The 20,155-nt window shown below is 22.9% G+C and overlaps 1 protein-coding gene across 1 annotated transcript in view; it reads right to left on the bottom strand.

Annotated features, from left to right (window-relative positions):
- LOC105366169 (phosphatase and actin regulator 4B) overlaps positions 1 to 20,155 on the bottom strand; it is a 128,341-nt gene that overhangs the window by 76,127 nt on the left and 32,059 nt on the right.

Genomic DNA, 20,155 nt, shown 5'->3' with positions numbered 1-20,155 from the left:
CGCCCCGCGAGATCAATATTTTCTATATATTATCGCATGAGTCTGAAATCGTACATTATTCAACAACCTGTTATATTGACAAATATTACTCATGGCAATATTAACATAACTTGAATTTTACGATCCACAAGAACGATCGATTAGTCAAATTACGCGCCTCGCATCAATCGCTAATAATACGGAAATTGAACCAACAATAGAGGTAAAGTTGCCTTCCCAAATAAAGAATTAATTGATATAAATATAAAAACGATTTTCGAATATATTTGTACTGATACTATGAATAAATTATAAAAATTTTGTTAATGTCAATGAAATTAGTATTTCTGAAAACATTATAACAGATTTATAAAAATATTTCATTATTTGATTAAGATACCAAAAGGCTAATATCGCATAAAATTTATCCGATTACATTATAAAATATATAAAATATTGATTTTTCATTTTTGAATCTGAATTCTTTATTTATCTTCGTAAAACTTATATTTGATTTTTTAATTATTAGTAATAAAAATTTTTAATATGTGTTAGAACTTATTAAAAAAAAACGTTCCTTTAGGAAAACTACAAAAAATGTAGTACAATATAAAAAAAAATAAAAATGAGATTGCTTTAAATATCATAAATATTTATTATAAATAAATTTCAATTTCCAGAGAATATGAAACTATTAAGTTTTATAAGATTTATAAGAGTTTTATAGTCTTATAAGAGATAAAAATATGATATATATCTAAATATAATTACCAGTGATGTTAAATTTAAGAATACTGATTTGCTTAAAACATTTATATTACCTATTGACATGTGTAATACAGCTTAATTCAACTAAATAATCTTTATTATTTCAAATTAATAAAATTATTAAAAAACTAAGTATCATAATAAATCTTAAATAAACAAAGCATATGATTTACAATTCGGTATTTTTCATTGTACTAATATAACAATATTTTGTTAGGGACATTATAATTGTATCGAATCTTGATTTATAAAAAAGAAAACCATATTATAGCTTTCATCAATTTTCCGATAAGAAAAATAGGTGGATTAAAAACGACTAAACAAATAATTGATTATAAATAAAATTTGCACACGTATTAAAAACTGAGAAAGAAAGTGTGCAACAATGGTACATAATGATTTTAATGTTACGGAAAAAATGGTTATTAATGCGTCTGATAAATGAACAGTATAATAAGAAATTCATACACGTCCATGACCACGGAAGATTTTGCACGGCTAAAGAAATCGAACAATGGAGAAAAGAATGTATTACTTGAAATTTTTTAAATCAGCGATTCGAGGATGATCCACTACAAAATACCTGTGCCTTGCTCCTTCAGCATTCTCAAAAACTTATTCCAATAATAAAAAAAGCCATGCTTTTTATTTTTTAATTCTTCAAATTTAGCAATGAACTTATTGTAATCGTATTATGTATTTAGTTAACTGGAAATATACAATAGGATTTTTAGAATAGTAATTCTAAAAAGCATAATTTATACAATGATATAATGTAAAAAATCTGAATTTGAAGACGAAATTGATTTGTTTCTTAAGTGGAACAAGATTTAGTATCTATATCAATTTTGAAGAATTTTTATAGTTATATTTTGTTTTTCCAACCATCTATATTTAGTTTTCAAAAAATCTGAAGGAAAAAATAACTACTTTTACTTCAAATAAAGAAATCAATTTTTTGTTGCATAAGAGCATGCACATGATTAATTTTTATTATTAAAGAAGCTTTTAATGTGCATAAATAATAGAATGAAACTTTAATATTGTATTATAAATCCTTTTTACATTACATTTAAAAGTTGAATAATTCATAATTAATATGCATTCGTATTAAGACAGTTTAAAAGTATAGAATAGTTGTGTATCATATTTTAACAAAGTTTTTCTGTATTCTATATAATGTACTGATGACTAATTTATATAAAAATGAACAATTTTTAAAATAAATTTTAGAATTGCATACAATTTTTCGTAACAAAGGATTTTGTCCTGCGTGAAAAGTATATACAAATATTAAATGATTGTCTTCTTATATATTGAGTTTATTTTCATCATAACATAAATAACCAGTTCTACATACATTTAATAACAAATACTGCTTTATTAAAAATTAAACACACATTTATTTGATATTTCAATTTATTTTCATCTGAGTATTATTGAAATTATTAATTGTTATAATACTATCTATACATTCTATCTACAATTTATATCAAGTGTATCCAAGAAATCTTCAGATATTTACTACTTCTTAACTCCGGACGTAGATCACTCGATAAACTCAATAAATTCTTTCCATAATAACCAAAAATTTTATCTTTGATATATTATTTTTAAAAGTAATCTTTTGAATGCTTTATTTTTCTACAACAATCGAGTTATTAAAATTAATGAAAATTTATTTACTTTTATTGAAATATATTACATTGTTTATTACGTTGTGCATACGAATGATGTATTTTTTCATATAATATAATTATAAAAAATTGTGAGACAAATATTATATATATTTGCAGAAATTTTATACACAATGAAAAATATTATGTATGTTAATGGTGATGTTTATCTAGTTTCATGGGTTGTACTTATTTTTAAAGCATGAATTATTTCATTATATTATTATAACATATTTTTCTTACTTACACAAATGTAAATCGATAATGTATAACAAAATTACAAATAAAATTTTAGAAAATCATCTTTACAATGTGTAAAATAAAAATCTTAGTAAAGTTGTTATTTAATCACGAATGTAAAATAATCTTTTTTATTCATTAATTTATTAACACAGTATAAAATTATCCAATATTTTTCAATAAATGAAAGAAGAAAAGATTTATAAAGAAAATATTTATAAAATTATTTAAATTTTTAAAATAATCTTTATATATTTTTATGAATTTTCAATTTTATCTAAAAATTCATAAGTAGTTTGAACTATAATATTAAGAAGCTTCAATTTTTATCAGAAACTTTTTATAATATAGATTACTCGTTATCGTGCTGATTTTGCAGTTTTAGTGTTACTATATCGGAACAACTAAATTGACGACATTGAGCTCTGTGTCTTTTTATTTCTGTATCCGTGTATTTTGCATTATTACGTTACTATTTCTACTTTTTTAATTTCGATGTTTTTGTAAGATCGAAGGTGTATTTTATAATGAATAATATTATCCATAAAAATTTAATTGAATGGGCATCTTAATACCAGATAAATTAATTGATATGAACTATACTTAATAAGCATAAATTTAACCGACTCAATAACATTTTTAAGCTATATTCTTCTTATTAGGGCAGTATATTTCATTATTTATTTTATAAAGAGTAAAAGCAATAAAAAATATGTATAAAGAGTTAATTTTTAATATTTTATTAGGTATTGAAAGAAGACTACAATACCAACCGTCGATCTAAATGGACTTGCAACATTCTCACTGTCGGCAGCAGGTAATGCGTTCAGAGTACTCTCGACATCAACTGATTAGTACCTAAATGGTTTACATGTGATAGACTGCCCTAGTATCACTAAGCCTATATCTTCAGTATGAAAAGGCGTGCATAAGTGCACAAGTCATTGCAGATGGTCTTGTAGATATATAGCTTCTGTATTAGAAATTGTGAGTAAAACCGGGGACTCTTTTTTCAATATATATTATATCGATAATATTCTAGTATCTGAAATCAGTCTTATTACATCAAAGACAAGCGACGAAGAGTATTTTCCCTATTGTAAATATTCTCTACAGTTAAAAGTAATTCTTTTCCTTGTGTATTTTCAATGTAACAGTAATATGTGTTCAATATAATTTACTTATATGTATTAAATGTAATTAAGATTACAAATAAAAAATTATGAAAATAAATTGACTTCCAAATGGGTTGATATACATTGTAATAAATTTCATATAACACAAGCAATGTAGATAATATTCTTTACCTTAAAAGTTTAATCTATTATTCATATGATTCATATATTAAATAATATTTATACGATTAAAATAATTACTTTCATTATTTTTAAATAAATAATAAAATTTATATTTATTTATTTATTCAATATTGTTCATTAATATCAGGAGCAAATCCTGTTTAATGCTACAATAATTGTAATTAAATCTTTAAATTAAAAAATCGCAGAATAATTCTTAATCTTAAGTCATAAAAATAAATTTTTATACATAAAATTTGTATTTATCATTTTGTCATTTTTTAATTACCATTTATTGACTACATATAAATATTTTGGAAAGTTTTTTCAATATGATTTTTTTATATTCGAATCTAAGATTAATCGAACATGATAATACAATAATATAACAGTTATATATATTATACCATTTTGAATATTGTATATATTATATATTTTTTTGTCAAACATGAATTTTGAACGTTAATTATTATGTAAAGCTAAATAATGCATAAAAACAATATACTTATAGGAGTTCAGAATTTGTATTTACTTTGTATTCACTAAGAAACTTGATATAAATAAAAATAATCACAATATAGAATCGTCCTTAATAGCTGGAAATCACAATTATTTCATTGAGTATTAAAATTAAATACTTATTAAATGGTAATTATATAGGCAAATATTTACATATTTGGTACATTAATGATAATTATTAAAGGGTAGTTTTTAGAATACGAAAATTATAAGAGGCAAAATTTTCTAGTAATAGGTCAGTTGTGAGTACTCTAACTGAATATGAATACTATTATTTTAAATTACATGTCGCTAAAAATTTAGTTTCTAAAATTAATTAAAGGTCGATATTTTTACTGATAATTATTTATAAAAAAAATGCCTTTTGTAATAATATTTAAATAAATAATTATTATATAATAACTAGTTGAATAATGAATCATAACTAAATGAATCAAATGTATGAAGTTTAATATAAATATATTTCAATAAATCTACAAAAGGAACAAAACTGATACAAGGTTAATGAAAAAGCAATGTAAGGCATTATCATGATAACATCGTATTTTCCAGTTATTCCTACTCAATATTAACTATTTATTGTTATTTATGGATTAATAAGCAAAGTATATAATTAAATTCTACAATTGACTTCGAGTAGGTAATACTAACTACACGAATAGGAATTGCGACAAACTAATCGAAAGGTGATAATTTATGTGTATTTAATATAGTGATATAATATATACATCAAGAAGTTTCCCGTGCATATGAAATGAGAGCCTGAGTTAAATTAACCTATTATAATACTTATAATATTTTCTCATTCATAATCTACAGCTAGTACATGTATTTTATTAATTATGCATGCACACACATACACAAAAACACATAACAAACTTGGATATAGGCAGAGTCCATCACTGGAGAAATAAAAGATTTGTGGGTTTTACTTTAACAATGGATCCCATTGTTTGAACAAAATCCCGCATCTTTTATAAAATAAACAATGTTATTTTATTTAACTAACTATGATTTCTTAAATAAACCATAATTTTGTAATATACATTAACACAATTATATTTATACATTTATATTATAAAATTTATCAATTACTTCTCATACTAATTCTCACGAATAAGTAAAAACATCAATAAATTGAATATTAAACATCAAACAAATATCTAAATTCCTTATCCTTTTTATAAAGTTTTAAGATACATTTAAGTATACATTTATTTATTTTATTTCGTTAGAGAGGTAATTATTTTTATGATAGCATTTTTATTTGTTTTAAATAATACGTTTATCAAAGTTTTTTTACTAAGTAGAAGGAGAAGAAAGTCTAAATTATTTTATGATGTAAATAAATTAATATTATACCATTAAATAATACCTTAAATATAAGTAATGGAAAATAAAAGAAATAGTAATGATACGTATAAACATATTATATCATAATTAATATTTTCTATTGTTATAATTATTGATAATCAAGATATTCTTTAGTGCTTTCAATGTGATAGATAGAAGTGCTTTATTTAGATACATTTTAAAGGATACAATCGTTATTTTCATTATAAAACAAGTATTATGCTGATATAAAAATAACATGAATTATATTTTCAATAAGTATAAATTTTATTTCTTATTAAACATAGATAAAACTTTTCAAATTATATTAATGGGAAACATATAATACAAGAGTTATTTTTAAATAAATTTGAAAGAACAATAAAAGTATATTTAGAATGCAATAGAATAATTTTAAATAAATTATAAAATATTATTTACTTGAATGAATTAATAATATCAAAGTATACAGTCTTGTCAGAATCATTTTGAAAACTTTTTTAAAATATTCGAAAAAGTTTCTCGTAACTAAAAACAAAAAAATTATGAATTTTGTCGAATTATTTTATAAACTCAATATTCAATATAAATACAATGTAAACGAAATATTAAGAATACATTGCATTGCATCTTGATATGTAGCATTTGCAATACTTGAATATTTTAAAAAATGAAAAGCCACTGCATTACACTCTAGTAAGTTCTTATACATCAGAATATTCATTCTTCAGTTCTGGAGAAAATTGTTCTCTTAATTTTGGCCTGACTAACCACATTTTATAAGATAATAATAATATATTTATAAGAGATCGTAGAAATATTATTATCAGTTTCTAAAATTACCGATTGTAAAATTAAAAGTCTAATAAATAATGAATACGTGCATATGATGATGTAATATTTATGCATTGGTATATGTTTGAGAGTGAAAAGAAAATCTCGAATTATATTCATTGGGAAATTTTAACAGCTATTATGAAAAGGGAATTATCAAACGGACATAAAAATCTATGAAAGTCTCGCCAAGGTTGCTGAAGGCTCAAAAAGGTCAATACATCTGGAACATGCTAGTAAACAGCCACATCATTGCCCTTGGTACTACAGACGTAGTAATTGTTTGAATGCAACGAAGACCCTTGCGACTTACCATCAAAACTCGGCAAGCCAGTTTACGCGAGAATATTTTGAGGCGTTAAGATATTTGACAACAATCGAGTGAAAAACATTTCCTAAAATCTATTGCAACCCGAAACTCGATACGTGCGACGTTCGGCAATCTGTGCCGCACGTGTGCCTTCAATGCCACCAACAAGCATGCATTATTGTTAAGTACGACAAATGTTGCTGCTTGCAAAATCACCCCCGCCACGATGAGCCCGGAGAGGGGCAAATCTTCCACTTCACGCATTGCCGCTAGAGATGCCCCTTCGATATTCTCATTGTCTAAGCCTAATTTCTTATGAAGTGGGAAAAGCGTGTGCACATTCATCACGCCCTGATTGGAAAACTAAGGCCAGCAGCTCCTTGAGTGGGGACTCATGGCAAGAAGCCTTAAAGATGGGAACAAGGCAGCGAAAACTCGCTGTCTGCAAAGAGAATTCAAGAAAACGACTAGCGTGGACAGTCAAGGGTTATCTCAAGAAAGGTTCAGTTCAAAAGGAGATATTCTACAGATAAGCACCAGCTCAAGAAGGAACTTTACGCTCTCGTACGAATTGGTAAACTAGTGACCAAAGTACTTGCGGAGATCCACTGACTAGAAGAAGATACATCAACCTTAGTATTAACCAACGACGGGACACCGATCACTCACGCTTGAGTTAATCGCGTGCCCCTTTTTATGGTCAACTTGATGTTATCACTTCACCTACTAGGATACTACTTCACCTACTAACTTTATCATTCTTGCTCGCCGATGGCAATGATCGGCACAACATCATAACTTAACGATCTCAAGAACATCTTGTATAGTGACATCTGCTATACAAGAAACCGTTCAAGAAATCATATCTCACACTCTCTGACAAGGAATGTGCAGTAATTATTTGTCTTTTCAAACTTTTCGATTCAACTTTCTTGCTCGCCGATGGCAATGATCGGCACAACATCATAATTAAACAAGTTCAAGAGCATCTCGTGTAGTGACACCTCCTATACAAGAAGCCTTCAAGAAATCGCATCTTTACATAAGATTCAAGAAGATACTACAACACCCAGATGTAAATTGTGTAAAAAATTGTATAATATATGCATAATTAACCAACTCTCACGACTCTTGTACAGCCCCCCTCCATCTCACTCCTTCTCGAGCGTCTGCTAGGGCGGGCGGCAAACTAAGCTATTGAAGCATTGGCAGTTCGAGCTAAGAATTACATCACTATAATTTCGAACAGTATGCATATAAGTATGTGTATACTGAACCTTGTAACTAAACAATGAATCTTTATACAGAAACTTGTTCATGGAAATTATTCATAATCCATAGATATATACAATACTTAATATCTAATTAATTTCTAAAGTTAACAAAGACAGTACTTAAAAAAATTTCCAATTTTTATTTTAATGTTTCATTTTAATCTATAAATTTAAAGGTATTATGATCACTTGTCAATTTACACTAACATTTTGTCTCATGCAATAATGGCGGTATATTATGAAGGAGTAACATGTACATATACGAGATTCGACTATCATTACTGGTACCTACGTTATCGCGAGGGCGTTACCATGGTCACGTGCAGACCACTTTAGCTTTTATTTTCAATTACTTGTACGTTGGTTGCTAAGATTATATTCAAACAATGCTTCCCATTAACTTTACTAAAGTTCAATGTTTGCTGAAAAGACGTTTTAAGAGTATAAGAATTAAGATGAGACGGTACTAAAATGTATATATTTTATAATATTTTCAATCTTTATTATAATCTATTGAATAAGCATCATTATTGCACAAAAATATATTAATTAAACGATTAAATTAAATTTAGTTATATTAACACGTACAATAATTTAATATCAAAAATCTAAAAAATCTAAACAAGTAATTTTAATATCAAATATACAATTTATAATTATAATATACAAAATATACATTATTAGTCATTCATATAAATTTCATAAAAACAATTAATAAAATATATTTTATGATAGTAATAATTTAAAATTGTAAGGAAGCAATGAAGTTTAAAAGCAAATTATATCTTAAAAATTTTTTCTATTTAAGATAAATAACTTAATAATTTCAAAATATCAAGTTTAGAAAGTGATGAATTATTGAGCTATTATACGAAATATTATGGAACTAAATTATATTTCGATTTTTAAAACAGAATTGCTTAAAATATATATATTATGTTAAAATTTTATATTCCAACATAGAAAAACGCATTGAATAATTATTACCTTAAATCAAATAATATTTTATTTATTAAAATTTTAAATAATTAATTAATATTTTTGGTATCTTGTAAAATTTTATATTTTTTCAATTGCTATTAAGAAGTTAAACAGCTTTCCGTTTACAGATACATTAAAAAGTTTTTTAATTTTTTTATATAGAAAAAGCTAAGTATAGTTTATGCAATTATATTTTTTATAATTATAGCAATAAGTATTAATTGTTTATTTAAAGAGAATTGACCATGAATTTAAATCACTTATTAATTTGCACATCCATATGGTTACTTAATTATTTAAAAAATAATTTATAACTAATTAACATTTTCAACAACGGAAATTATATTTCTAAAAGTTCTATTAAATATCCAATTAATATTAGTAATTATCTTTAAATAAGTACTATTTTAATTACTCAGTATAAAGTTGAATATTACAATATTGTACAATTTAACATAAATTTTTTTTTAATTATAATATAAAAACAGTAAATATCTCTTTACTTGTAATAGCTAATTTATCATGCTTTTTATTTAACCATATGTTCATAAATGCTTTGACATTAAAAAAGACGTTCTGTATAACGCAAAATTCTGTTTCCAAAACTGATAAATTACAGAGAATGTAATTCTCTGTTCTGCTATTTATACAAGATTTTTCAAGAATCAAACGCACAATAATCAGATGTTTAGATAGATTCTTAGCTATGGGTATCTCTTCTTGGAAAAATCAAAGTCGAATTAGGATGATACTTGATAAGGAATAGCTGCACTACTACAAACTGTGCGTGTGCTCTCATGGAAGTCTGGTACACGTACCACTGGATGTCGTTGCAGCAGAACAGCATGGACCTGGATCCGAGTTTCCTGCAATTATGTGCGGCCACTTGAAATGGTGCGCTCAAAGTCCGGAAATCACGATATTGGAACGAAGCGACTGGTGCTCCAACTTCGACCGTTTCATAAATTGCAATACAGATAATGTTGCATTTGGCGTAATGGCAAGGATAGTCGATTTTTCCTGGGTTTGAAATAATTGCGTTAAAAAGGGAAATATTGAATGAATTTATTAGCGTTGGAATTTCAATTAGTTTCCGCTAAGGACAATTTATATTTGACTCCTGCTTACGTTAGAAATTGTTAATTATTTTCATGATATTTTAAGTGATCATTCGTATGTGTGTGCATAGTCTGTAAGTTTTTATCTTGGAAATAATTACTAAATGATTTTTTGACTCTCTTAAATAAAAAAATACTAATGAAAACTTCGCAAATTTTATTTATTAAAAAGATCAAGAATTACAGTTAACTATAAGCTTAATTTTGTATTTTAATTTTGTATATAACCACTTCTTTTTATTATCAAGATAAAAATTGATGGTTTTTAGTCCGTATATAAAATTTACAACAAAATAAGTCAGTAATAAAAATACTACTGTAGTAAAAAATGATCAAAATCACTATTAATGTTAGTAAATAAAACATATTAAAATTTATGTAGTAATGCAGTTTTTCAAAATATAAATGTGAAATAATATTTTATTGTATTTCTTGTATATGTATAATATATTATAATAGATGTTACTTATGAATAACGAAATTGTTTGACATATTGTTATACTGATTTTAAAAAATTAAATTGGAACAATTAATTATACTTCATTTAATTTTAAAACATTTTTTTTTAAATAATAGAGAAAAATTAAAACAATGAAAATAAGAAAAAAATATTTTAATTTAGATATCGATAGTTCGATATTTAACCAGTTTTTCGGCTATAATCGTAATACTGCAAACCGGTAAACATCTGTAACGTTTGATACGTATATATATATATATATATATATATATATATATATATATTTACATGCATATGAGCATATACGTACGAACGAGAATTTTCTAGCTGTACACTTTCTCGATATTCCTATCCCTGCTATAGTTAATAGCATGACGATGATTCCTGTTTACAAGTACAGTCGAAAGATCCAACCTGTATGTAAATGTTTTTATATATGCGATACAAGAAAAATAAGAATAAAAACGTAAATGCAAGGTGATGATAATTGTTAGTGAAAGTAATTGTTAAAATCTATCGTTGTTAAAGTCTATGAGTGATGAAAAAATGAAAAATTTTAATCATCGTTTTTAACATCTTTTAAGGCTAAATTAAATTGCTAAATATCTTTAAAGCATAACTATAATATTAATAAAAATGTATCTTTATGTTCTAATGTTGTTAAATTCTTATTAGATACACAATTTTTATCGTGCGAAATAAATCAGTTAATGTGAAAAAACAGACGTTAACCACAGCAATTTGTGCATTATAACATAGTTTTTAATATAGAAAAGTAATATAATATAGTAAATATAGATATAGTACTAATATAATAATATAGTAATAAATACTACTATAATAATATATTCAATTTTTTACCACATCTATCTTTCTTTATTTTTCTACAAACGTATTCCACATTCACCGCGTTACACGATAGGACAAATTTCCAAGAGTTGAGACGACACCGCGTATCGCATTTTAATAAAATGTAAAAATAGCAAAATGGCTACACCATTTTTCACTTTTAACACTTCAAGAACTACATAAAAGCATATAATACAATTAGTTAATTTTCCTGTTTTTATTTGAGAAATATATAATTTTAACAAAGAATTATTTTATTTTTTAAACAAATAGGAGAATTTGTTATTATTATATTATATTATTTCATATAAAAACTATTAATAGATATGCAATCAAATCTATTTATAAAAAAATTATTCAAATTTTAGCATTATATTTATGCTTATATATATTATATGATATTACAATAAAAATATATAATAAATTCAGCAATCGGATGTATCAAGGAAAAATTTAAAAATAATCAATCATTAATAATTTTAAAAATTTAATAGATTTCAACCAAACAAAATTTTATCGATTTCAATTTAGTATTCAAGATATCTATTTTTTTTTTTATCACATAATATAAATTTTAATCTTGTTGTCATGCGAATATTGATTTTGGTCATCGAATTTCATCAAAGCGTTTGTTTTTGCTGAAATACAACGCAGTGAGGCGAAACAAAATTCAACTGCAAATCAGCATGCACAACAAGAATAAGTAAATTGATACCAGTCATTTTACTGTGAAAACCATCTTCGTCAAATGACATTGATAAATTCCTTGTGTTACAAAAAACATTGAATCAGCTTTCCCAAAGATTTAATTAATTTAAATATATATATCTATTTATGAATTATTTTTGAATGTTTTAAATTAGTTAGTAATTATAATTTTACATTAAAATAACTAAAACTTATGTCATAAACTAATTAAAATTTCATGTTTTATAATAAAAGAAATTGTTTCATAATCTTAAAATTATCATAAATATTAAGGCAATATATTTTTTATTTAATGCAGGAAATATATAAAAAGTAGTTTTAAATTATAACATTTAGGGCAAAATTCACGTTTACCGTTTGTTGGAGAGGCGGGTAAGAGTTCGAGTCAACGCCCAATTTTACATACTACATCACACCACAAGGTATTGATCGTTCTCAATGAAAACAATTAAATTTTTATGACTGTTAACAAAAACAATCGTGAAGATGTGTAGAATTGTTACGAATAAAAGCCAATTAGAACATAGTGAAAACCAATACTATTCGCATATAGTTGTTTTCCCCGATTTATCGGAAAGAAAATCGGGGAGAGAACGATTCATCGGATATATACTTTTTATGTTGTTGGCATAAGAAATGAAATAGCTATTTTACATTTATCAAAACTCTTATTAAATCAATGACTTCTTATTATAAAATAATTTTATTATAAAAAATTATTTGTGACAAATATTAAATAATATAAGAATAATTTAGTTTATATGTATATATATATATATATATATTACAATATATATATTACATATATAACAATATATTTTGTTGACTGTAGCACAAGTGAATATTATTAATTATATTTTTAATATTATTAAAGTACGTAACGAAGAAAGTTTCTTCATAAATTTAATATAAGATCAATTTTAATAGATAAACTTTTTGAAGTAAATAACTAAACGTAAGATAATTACACATACCCCACATCATACATATATGAATTACAACAACATTCCCATTCATGGGAAAATAAAAACTTTATATATTATTTTTTTATAAGATGAAAAAAATATAATATTAAGAAAAGTACTTAGATACCAGGTGGTCGATGAACTTTCATTATCGTACACAATTATTTTATCGACATACTATAAAACGATAATTTTAATTCAAAGATAGATATATTATAATATTTTAATTAGCATATTTGTAAGACATCAATTTTCCTTGATATTCAAATAATATTGTATTGAAGCTGTGAGTAAAGATGTTTCACCTACGATATAAATTAAAATCAAGCTATATTACTTTTCAAATACTATTAATGAATAAGAAACTAAATTTACAATTTTATGATATATCTTGGTATACTTCTCTAAATTTTTAAGCAAATATTGTACAACTAACGAATTTTTATTTGAACTATTGCCTAGTATGCAAAGGTAAAGAAACATTTTATAAAAGGGCGTTATTTTCGTAAATTTATATATAAGATTTATATAACTACTTAATTACATAGGCAGTATTTAGTAAATATATTAAAGTCATATATAGCTCTTGCATTTAAGTTTTTGTATTATTTACATAAATATTTGGTATAATTAAATAATAAAAAATATAATAAATTGAATGAATTGAATTGAATATCTTATATTATAGTACATACAGAATATAAAATAATAAAATAATATAATATAATACTTCTAAGACATTAAAAATAAAATTATCCGATTTTTTTAAATTTTGTGTTTATAAATTTAATAAATATAATAATTTAATATTCTCAACACTGAATTTACAGTCCAGCGCAAATATATTATACATATTTTAATTACAATACTTTTATTTATAAATTTATATTTCAAATAAAATATATTTTATAAATAATACTGTGAAACATTATTAAATATGTACGAAATATTATTTATTAATCTTATTATTATAAACAAAATGATTCTCAAAATAAAGTTGGAATTATTTTTCTTCGTAATTTGTAAGATATTACACAAATAAATAATATATTAATATATAAATTTATTAAAATGTAATATATATATATATATATATATATATATATATAATTTTTTAACATAAATGTACTAATAAATAATTTGTGTTATAAAATTTTTGTAGTAGATGCAGAATTTCAATTAATTTGTTTTAATAAGTTGCCAAGTTTATTATACATTGTTTTCACTATTGCAGAAGAATGTGTATAATGTAAGATTTATAATATTTTGTTAAAATAATACGTATTATGTTTAGAATTGAATATCATTTCATATAACATTAATATCTGCATACGATTTTCATCGCATATTTGCATTCTAATGCAAATACACACTTGTTAATCATTACGACACTCCACTATTCTACATACAATAGATGTATAAATTTAAACAATACGTTTTGGAATAGAAATATATAATAGTAATAAAGTAGTATCATATATTTATATAGATAATTTATCAATTATACTTTCGTTAACTATAACTTGATTATGTTAGAAATTAGCATTATCTACGATTCATAGTGTTATCGATTACGTAAAATATATGTATATGTCATTATTTATTTAAATGAATATTTATCTTATATAATATGCTTGACGACTAAATAATATGTTAAAATATACGTAGATATTCAAATACTCAACTAAAATTATTGTAATATCAAATAGAATCATTAATTTAATAAGAATCGTAGAAAATAATTAAATTTTTAGTCGTTGAACAATATTTGGTCATTATTTTATGTTCTTACGAAATATATAATAATAATTACAAAATATTATAATACAATTATATTTTAAAAAGAAAGGAGAAACTGCAGTTGAGTACCTTATCTAAGAATTTTATGCTATAACAAGTAGTTAGTCAGTGGCTTTCGAAAGTGTTTTTTTATTTCACCCTCAGGTTTCTTTGCAAGTTTCTCTTGCAAAGCTGATACCACCGTTGTCATGTGAGACGACATGACGAAGGAGCTGAAGAGTAAGAGAAAAAAAAATGTCTGAAGAATGCAGACAATGTGGCTGACAGCCAAGAAGCTGTGATTAAAAAAAGACGACCCCTCTTACTTGTTTGGAAAGCAGTTTTTTATTTTGGTTTTAAAAAATTCTTGAAATCATTTTTACATTTTATCGTGTCATTTATTAGTAATTAGAAATAAGAAAAAAAAAATTTGAAAATATATAATTCGTTTATTTAAAAGTATAATCCAATCTAGTTATAGATCAAGAATTGATTTACGGAATACCATATGTAAATATAACAAATGTATATTTATTTTGTTTAATTATAAAATTTTTTGTGCAATTGCGGAATTGTGTAATCAATGATTTATGAAGAAAATTTATAAAAATAATTTAAATACAATCACATAAATATAATAAATTAAATACAATAATGATAAGGTAAAGACATTGATAATAACAAAATTTCAAAGAATTATTAAGGTAAATTTTCATTATCCGTAGTATTGTTTAATCTTCATAAAATAAAATTTTGATAAACCATGCTACTATGCTATGTCTATTAATACATATTCATAAATATGACAAATTCCCCGCCAAAGATCAATATAATTAAATATATAAATAATATATAAAATAATGATTTAGTATAACCAAGATTTATTAGATATTTGTTAAATTCATCGATCTACGTCTTTTTTTCATTAGTTGGTGTCAACTAAACTTATAATATACATTATGTAAAAAAAACTCAATTTAAGCAAAATATTATTTGTAAGCCTTTATCACATATTTTTCTTTATTATAATAAAAACCTTAAAATGTTAAAATAATATTAAAAAAAAAATTAATATTTTATTCCAAATATATTAATGGATCATCCATTTGATTTCTATCCTTCTTACTGAACTTGCTTTTTTATAAAATATATGAAGTTTACTTGCTATTTGAATTAATTTGAATTAATTACAGTTATTGATATTTTGCATAAAAATAGAAACAATTCATAAGATGCAGGTAAATTTCCAAACATGTATATTTAATAAATTATTCTCGTTTTACTTGTAATATAAAATAATAATAAAAAAAAATAATGATATTAATATGAAATAATATAAAATAAATATGTGAAATATGTAAAATACACAAGTTTTTCAATTTATTTAAACGTAAATATAAATTCGTATCGAATAATAAGTAATAAACATTATTATATTAATAATATTAAATTTATATTAGATTTATGTAATTGCATGAATAAAATATTATACATTTTTCGTAACGAAAAGGTTTCTTTATATAAAATTATAAAATATTCCACTTTGTATGATCAGTTATATAGAAAAATAATGTAAGCTAAAAAGAAAAATAATAAATAGAAATTCTTATTATAAATATGAAAATAAAAATACAAAAGTAATAATCAAATTTCTTGTATTAAAACACAAATGGTCTTATAAACTTCAGAAAATTGTCAAAACCCCTGTTCAAGTGAAATTAAGTAAAATAAGAGTAAAATATATATTAAAAGATATACAAGATTGTAATAAGAATAATATTAAGAACATGATAATAATAACAATAACGAGAATAATAACAACAAAATAATGCAAATAAAAATAATAATAACAATGCAATAATCATAATAATAAAATCGTTAATATCATCAACAATAAAAACGTTCATCTATAGTTATTCAACTATATAATCATTATATATACAATTTTATTAAATAGTATTATTAAGATATATTTTTCCAATCTAAAATTGCATGTTTAGTTACAAATCATATATATGTCAAAATATTTTACCTTTAATATTTAATGTATATATCATTATCACAAAAGAATAATACAAACTTTTTTTTATATTTTTGTAGAGTAATTTACGCATGTAATATAAATTTAAGGAAACATAACTTGAAATTCTATCACATTAGTAAATTTTTTAGAACTTTACTGAACCTAAAGAACATTTGCTTCATTTTGTGTCAAGGTTTATTTTGCGAGAAAAGTGTGAGATATTTTAAATATAGAACATGGTAAATCTTAGTAATATATTACTATACGGTTTGGCCTAGTTCAATGAAAGTAAAGAAATATTTTATCGCATTTTTTTATTCTTTTCATTATTAAATTTGTGTTGTAATATCCATCATTTTAATTAAAAAACATTAAAATTTGTCAGTTTCTTAATATAGCTATCCCAGTTAAAATTTCAGTTAAAATGTGCAATATGAATTTTATTCAAAAACACTATGGATTAACGAATAAAACATTTTAAAAAAATTAATATAGAATAAATTAATATAATAAATAAAAAATTATGAACCATAACTGTTTATTTCAAATTTATAATTTGTCGATTTTATTAAAATGTTCATACTATGGACTACGTTTTAAATGAAAAATTTTCATTATTTTATGTTTATTTATATTATTCTTTTTATATATCAATATTCTTATATTAAATAAATTAACCATTATATTTTTTGTCACATAACAAAATAATGAATGAAAAAATGATGTCTAATTAAGTTTTAAATCCAATCAATGTGAAATATATATTATATTATTAAATTAATTATTGTAATAATCTTTAACACTGCAAAATTAAATTTCCAGTTTATTATAAGAAGATGATAATAGAGAAGTAATATAGGATAATATATAGGATATGAGATATTTTATCTTTAATCGATAGAAAAGAATAAAAATATATCCATAGTTTTAAATTTGTTTGAATGTATTTTGTATTTATCATAAATTTAATTATAAATAATAGTATATATCTATTGAATATATCAAAGAAATAGAAAAGTGCATTTAAGTTACAAAGATTTTTTATTTCAAATTATCTAACGTTAATTTTTATAATTCTTATAAATAATTTTTATAAATTTTGAATATTTGAGATATAATTTGTATTTGAATAAACAAATATATAATTTATACCTACTAAAAAATATTAGTACTTACAAGTCTTCAATTTAAATTGATGTACTTACGAATTTTTAATGTATAATTATTTCAATTAATTTAATTAAATATTATTCATATATCAATACCTCATAATTTACTTTTCAATTAGTTTTTTTTATTCTAGTAAATTTTTTAAAATTATTTAAATAAATTAACGACCGAAATGCTAGATCTATACAATTGTTTTTACATACCTAATTTTTTTATTAAATTAATGTTTTTTTTTGTTTTTAAACTAATTTTATTATTTATCTTACTATGTGTTATTTTCATTCTTATCATATTTATTATCACTTATTTCTATTTATTTATCTTATATCTATTTAATCCCTATCGTATTTTATTTTTTCAAACTTTAAACTATTAATATTCATTATTCATATTCAATGAGACAGAAATAATAATTACGAAATTAGTATTTTCATTTATAAATAAAATAGTAAAAATTAAAATTTTTTAAGATAAAAATGAAAGAATGCAATGTCGATCAAAATCTAATAAAACTCTGATGGCTAGTGTACATACGAAAGATAGCGTGCTTAGAATAAAATCTACGACTTAATCTGAACAACATAATTCACAACGTAGTATCAGCAACAGGTGGTTGAACCCTGTATTCAATTTGTCCTTGATCGACTCAGCTTTAATAGAAAGAAAGATATGCACGCATGTCTGCTTGGTGTTTGGGGGGGGGGGGGTATGTTCAATTATTGAGAATAATGATTTTCAAAGATAAAACACTCAAAAGATCTATGTTTGTTTAAAGCGAAGATAGAATTAAAGATAACGTATAAATTTATATACGAAAGACGATTCATAAAAATTAATATCGTCTATAAATTAAGATATAGCATAACGTATTTATGTTAATACCAATTTTAATTTTGAAAAAGTAGAATTAGATCAATTTAAGTTAAGTAAAATTGTAATTCATCTTATGGTTATTTAAAAACTTAAAATTTATAATTATGGCAATTAAATTTTCACTACATATATTCATAAATTTATGAAAACCATATTTGCAAAATATATACTATTTTCAATCAAATTTTAATTGCGTATTTTCTCAATAATTTATATTATATATAATTGTTTTTTCTGAATATAATATCCTGAATATAAGTTAAATATCGTCGACATATAAAATTTTTTTTTATATTTTCATTATAAATGACAAAACTAATAAATAAATAAATAGTATATCTCAAAATTCATAAATAATAGCTAAAATAAATTTTATATTTTCTATTAAACTTCTACAAAAGTAAATTTAACTTCAAATTATTATAATTCTCATTATTTGAATTTATGATTTCATTTGACAACTGTTTCCTTTTGATCTAAGCTTTGATCTAATTTTTCATAGTACTACTAAACAAATATAAGCTCCATTTATTTTGAATTCCAATATTATGTGTCTATAAAATCTGAAAAAAATTCTAGTTTATAAATAACTAGTTTTTGGTATCTAGTTTTATCAAACGCCATTGATCTGTAATACATATAATTTAAGTTAATTCACAAAGCATAAAAATTATATTACTACTAATAAATACGTAGTTAGTTGGAATTTCTCATTAGCCGCACGTTAACTGTTATCAAAAATCATAAATATAATAACAATCTATATTATCTAAAAGCAAATTATTTGATTTTACAACTAATTTCCACTTTATGATTTATTAAATATTAATAATTATACATTAATTATATTGTTATTTATAAATTTATATATATTAATTTACATTAAATTGATTATCGTTTAAGTTATATTCACAGAAAAATCATAAATATTATATAGACTTTTGATTGAATTTATAAGAAAAAAAGTCATCAAATTCTCGAAACCTGATGCTTAAACAA

Source organism: Ceratosolen solmsi, unplaced genomic scaffold, assembly GCF_000503995.2.
Source record: "Ceratosolen solmsi marchali unplaced genomic scaffold, CerSol_1.0 scaffold148, whole genome shotgun sequence".
In the NCBI taxonomy this organism is placed as follows: Eukaryota; Metazoa; Arthropoda; class Insecta; order Hymenoptera; family Agaonidae; genus Ceratosolen; species Ceratosolen solmsi.
This window is presented reverse-complemented; position numbering and strand designations above follow the sequence as displayed.